Raw genomic sequence first — 6243 nt, 5'->3', positions numbered from 1 at the left:
TCGAACGTTTCGTCGACGGTCTCTTTCGGTCGTCCACAAAACTCACTTCTTTCGCTTTTGCGCAGACTTAAATTCTAATTTCCAATAATTCTGCAATATTACTTTCAGAGCTCCTCTATGTGTACGCGTGCACATAAGCATTGAGGTTCTAATAAGGATAAAGGCGTTTTAAACCTCCCAGCATTTTGCGCGCCCACGTAAAACGTCTGTCACCGATCGCGGCATAAAAATAGGAAACTTATAGAGCTTTTATGAAATTGCCTGTAAAAGATTACCTCCAAAGCTTCATCTTTTTAATAGAATAAGCTTTTAGGTTAACAATCGTCTTCTGAAGTAGATATCTTTAGATTTTCAAGCATAGTATTTAAACCATACCAACTCGCTCTATCCCAAACACAACGAAACCGGATTCTTTCGTCTTTACAGCACATCTTTCCACCAAGTCGTTGAGGTAGAAGGAATCCATGATGTCCTTGGCATATTTTGTGCCACTATACAAAAAAGATGACGTATCAAGGTCTGTAAAAAGAAGCTCTGGAAGAGGTCTTGCGTCCTCCTGTTGATTATCTTTGTAACATCCCAATTTCTTGAAACCCACATCTGCTGACCCTGTCCATGAAAACATAATAGGACTTTAAGATCTACGATGGTGACGTCGACGAAAACGTCACCTAAAAATGTTAACTATATAGTGTCAAAAGTCTTTCTAAATCATTCCATCTCATTCACGTCGTCCAATGTGGGCGAACTGTGCTAATAATTTTTTTTACCACAATTGCTTGAAATCTCGGAATCTGATTGGCTAGACATTGCTGTACGCGTCATGCTCGCGTCAATTTGTCACGCAATGTATTACCCAATCAGGAATGCCCATTTTGGTAAATAAACCAATCATATTGCGAGAAAGTTATAGACAACCCTTGCTCTTTCTTTGTGTCATGATTTCGGTCACGTTCTGAAATAAACACTTTCTTTGGCGTTGAATATTGTGGTAAAAAAAGAATCGAAACTGACAACGCTGAACCACTTTCGATTTGTTATAAAGAGACCTTAAGATACCCCGAAATCGGTGTACGGGTAACGGGGTAGAAACCAGTTTACCCGTAGAAGAATTGCGAGTAGCTACAGATGGAGAAACTAGTGAGTTTTTAACATCGCCGTATTTTCTAAACAGAGAACATTCGTAAGGAAGAATTTTGGATATACTTGATAGACTTTATTAAACAATTTAGTTAACTTATTCTTGAGGAAAACCACCGCGGCTGCCATCTTTGTAATTAATCGTTACCAATCCCCGTTAATTCTACGGGTATCTTAATCAAAATGGCTACGCGCATGAACATTTTAAATGTACGGGTACACTAACCGTACCCGTACACCGGTATACGTATATCTTAAGGTCTCTATTAAATTGATTCGAACGGTTTCAGATTCGAAAGGTTTCAGAGGTTCACATTGTATGCTCAAGTTGTCGTCAAAACCTCAAATTTTGTAATTCCACGTTCTTGTTTCACAGAGACTGAGAACCAACCACAAAGGTATGTTCCAAAATGTGTGCCACACGTGCAACATGATTATTTTTCCTCTTTTAACCGAGGGAATTATTGTTTTGAGGCGTTGTCGTTGCCGTGGCAGTGGTCGATTCTTAAACTCCCTAATATTGATAACAACAGGAAAAGAATTGTTTGAGTTCTCCTAAGAGTTGTTTTGGTACGAATTATGGGACGACATCTTGGATAGCGAGAGTAACAGAGGCCTGAAGCGAGTCAAAAAAATAGCACTCGGTGAGAGGAGGATAATATGAAATCGTAGTGGGGAAGTTCTCCGCCCCCTCCCTCATCCCTTGTCCCAATCCTCTACCGGTTGTGTGCTTTCAAAACGGCGGCCCATTACGAACGTTGAATCTTGAGCAAGCGTCTGTCTCCCAAAGAACGCCCGCTCTGCAGGCTGCCCTAAAAGCGATCGGAGCTGTGTCCTTCCGATTAGCAATATAAGCCAATCTATTCGTCAAGTTCTTCTCGCCTTTCAACATGATGGCTTCATGTCGGCAAGCGACTCACAGAATAGAGTGCGACCGCGATCATGACCTAAAAGACTTCTCGGTTCTTCGCATGCGCACTAAGAAAAATGTCTTCCTCCAAAACCTAATGTTAAGAGCAAAGAACTCGAAGACGCAGTCACAATAGGAGTTGTCAGAGGCACCCATCGAATTAGTTAAACTCAACGCCTTTAAAGGACAGTTCAATTCCACGTTATGGGTAATGGCAGTTTAAAGAAACATTTTATCAGCTAAAACAATTGAATCTGTCGGAATCCTCGTCTAATATGCTATTTTACAGTTGTTTACTCAGTGACCTAGCCTATGAATGGCTGCGAGGCTGCAGGTGACCTTGTCTTGATACAGACCTATAATCATGATAACTGCCTTTATTATGTAGATTGTGTTGTTGTAATATTAATTCTAATATAAGAAGTCTACCTTGACATTAGAAAAGCTCAAAGGTTTGTATCAAAACTGTTTAAATTAATCTTAGGACAGGTAACTTGGCGACAACTGTAAAATGGTCTACTGAAGTAGCAAGGTACCCGACCAAAATCTTTAGTCTTTGCGGTGTTTTTAGGTGAATTTTCAGCAAGGTGATGTTTTCGACACACCTTGAAAAGTCTAAAAGATCGCCAAGCTAAAATTTCGAAATTTGTAGGCAGGAATGATTCCACCCGACAGATACTTCTTGACATCTCCCGCACGGCGATTGCAATAACGGTGAGAATAACGAACAACAACTAACTAATAACGTTAAATCAAAGCGCGCAACTGTCTTATCATTCCAGGTGGCTGCAAAACGAATTGAAATACCTTTGTCCTTAATCAAAGCAAAAAGGAGGTAAATGAACTTCAAAACAGGTAAAAAGGAGAAGTGCACCATCCTTACGCTTGTCTACAGCAGTCCTGGCAATGAAATGAGAAGAATATATATGGGTTATTGACTAAGCGTGAGATCAAGATGGCTGGATATTGCCAAGTTCTTCTTTTAGGTGTTTATGAAACGAGACAAAGTCGAGGTCCATAAACACGCATAATACGAACGAGGCCAATATTCAGCCATCTTGACCGAACAAGCTTGGTCAATAAAGGATTTATTATATGGGATAAAACACCAAAAAAATGATCTTTGAACTTGCGGGAACAAGCAGGAAATCCCGAGCGGGCAAGATAATCTTGCCCGTTTGGGTAGCCAATGTCATCGCGGGATTTGGTTCATCTTGCCAGCTCACGGAGCTTGTCATATAACAATTTATTGTACATTTAATGACTCATGAATAAAGCGCATTTACACGTGGGTATGTATACTAAATGCATCCTACAACAATGAGCAGCGAAAGAGATAATTTCGAATCAAACAGGACAGGCCAAAAACCCTAAACTGGCAAAACGTCCTGTAACCAAATAATTACTTACACAAGTGTTGAATCGAACTGAGGATTACCGACTGGGTATGAGAGAGCTACCTGAGATCAGAACGGGATTTTAGCCCTATCCACTTAGCCACGGCGGGGTCATCTACTCGCTGACAACATCGCGTACAGCTACGACTCATAAAGATTCATCAACGGCACACAAAAGGTATTACCCCATGTTGTTGATGATCGGATAAGAAAATGAATCATTTTTTCCTAGGGAAGAAGCTTTAAGCAATTGTGCGCTCAACATATCTGAGTGTTATTAAGTTAAAAATACCCAGACGTGGTTACATGTGGAGGATGAGACAGAGGTTCCTTTGTTGTAACTGGTATTACACAACAAGCACCATTACAAGCGAGCCAGCTTAAAACGATGATCTAGATCCTTCCCACCAAAGTTCGCAATTATTGTACGGTAAACGATACTTTTCCCTCACTACATTAAAAGATACATATTTATTACGTACCTCTTGATTTGTCTTGGAAGGAGCTAGATGGTCAAATGACAAACAATTTAATCACGTTTTAATCAATTTTTTTAAGCTAAACAATTTTTTTTCTGGCTCTTTGATAAACTGGAATTTTGTAACAACTGGTCTTTCCATACTTACCTCACAAGTGATCACCTCGAAATGATGGACTTATAACAAAAGAGAAAATTTCGATTATGACGAAGAAGAATCCAGAGAATTTTATGCATGAACTGTCAATAAGTTGATTTTTAAAGTTTTTCGTATTTAGTGGCACCCTAAAGCTTTCGTTTGAACATCTCATCAGGTATAAATGACTTGTTTTTAATTTTCTAATCACCAGATGGAAGAGTTTTTGATAGGGAATAGGGAGGGGTGTAAGTAAGCAGAGGTTCTCGTGTTCCCCTGCCTAATCACTCTTCTCACATGGCGTTCTTGTCAACCGTCGCCTTTTCCCGTGTTACTCTTACTTCCTCAAGCGTTTCCATTTATTTTCCACTTCCTTACAAATCGCTTTTGACAGTTTTCACTCTCTTAATATCGCCTCCCCCTCCCTCCCTCCCTCATTTTACTTCCTGAACTTAGTCCTTACAAAAGTGAAGTTGTGGAAAATTGAGACAATACCCCGCTTGAGACCTTGAACACATTACGAGCACCGACTGTGTTTTAGATACGCAGCCAAGTTAGGCGTGAAATGCCCGCTGTTAAACATCCCGTATTTTTTAAACTATAACAGTTGAGTGAATAACCCTAAAATCATTGTGTTTCAAGAAAAAAAAAAGGGCTGATTACTGCTTGTGGTATACGATTTGACAGTGATATAACTTTATAAAGATGCGTTAAAATGCAGGTCAGCTAAGAATGTTTCGCATTTTTAAGAACGTTCAATTGTAGAATTAAGAATCATGTTTGATTGTTTCCAAACTGTCCACTGAGTTTATTACATTCAATTACTCACAAGATCTGCCTGCTCATTGAAGCTAAATACGTTGCATTTATACAGCGATAACCGTGAGCACTTTTTTAGAAAGACAAAGATAGAGTAAAATATGTTTTCTCTGTTAGATATGAGTCATGTTTAGTCGTTCTAATTCTTTTTAATCTATTTGACAGAATAGTGAATTTACTAACGACGACGAAGACGCCAAAACCAATAAAAAGAACTGAACCCTTTTATTTCAATAATACCAACACTATTCATTCACTTCAGTGAAAGAGAAGGATACCAAAGATCATCCCTATCGAGGGTATCCGCCCGCAGCCGGATGTAACTGACTAGTAGCGGTCGATTTTGATGAGGGAGGAAACCGGAGTACCCTGAGAAAAACCCGCGGAGTCAGATTGAGATCAACTGAAACTCACCCCACATACGATCTCGGGGCCGACGGTTGAACCTGCCCGGCTTGCAGAGGTGGAAGGCACGGTTGTAACGGCTAAGCTACCCTGACTTCCCCTGGTAAGTTGACAACCATGAGGACTGATGCCAGCGGCCGCGGAGTACATTTGAGAGGGGATGAGGGGGGTAGGTCTTGGTATATGTATGGGTGGTGGAAATTACTAAGTCTTTGATCAAGCCAAAAACAACACCGTCAGAAAAAGTGGGAAGAGGCTATAGCCTCAAGCCCCTCCCTCTCCGCGGCCCCTGGATTAGAAAGCTGGCGTTTCAAGGGTCAGCACGGTCCGTTCGTCAGTCAAGGCGAATGGACGAGGGGCTAAAGATCGAAACGTCAGCTTTTAAATGTCTTTACGATGGTCATTTTAATGCCATATCATCCCAGTTGATAAACACATTTCTGTGTTTCACTGACTTTAGCAACGTCATACCAAAGTAATAGAAACCAAAAGCTTTCAGAATCATTGTTGACATTTCCAATTGTGAATTAAGGTGGCTATGAATCAGCTGCTCCAGAAAATTTCTCAAACTTTGAAGAGAATTTATCTTGGTGTGCTAATCACTCTCGAGCAATAAAAAATACAGGGTTTTTTTAGATGGCCATTTTTTTGCCTGGTAAACTATTACGTCTCATTAATGGGTGCATCTTGTTACGTCTTTATTGGTCTTCCATATGGTATCATAACATTGCAGTTAAGTGAAACAGTTGGGTAGATTCAATCCTTTCAAATATTACAGTTTTTTGAAAGTGTCACTGAAAACTGGTTAAAGTTTGAGCAGCCTTAGGAAGCGTTGGGGTTTATTTGATGCTTTCTCCAACGGTATCGGTGTGAATCGGTGCTAGTTTTCATCCGCGTCCCTTCCCCCATCTTGCTTTATTGTGACGTTTAACGTTTATTCATTATTGTGAACTAATGG

Source organism: Montipora capricornis, chromosome 3 (assembly GCF_036669925.1).
Source record: "Montipora capricornis isolate CH-2021 chromosome 3, ASM3666992v2, whole genome shotgun sequence".
NCBI classification, from domain to species: Eukaryota; Metazoa; Cnidaria; class Anthozoa; order Scleractinia; family Acroporidae; genus Montipora; species Montipora capricornis.
Note: the sequence above shows the minus strand (reverse complement) of the source record.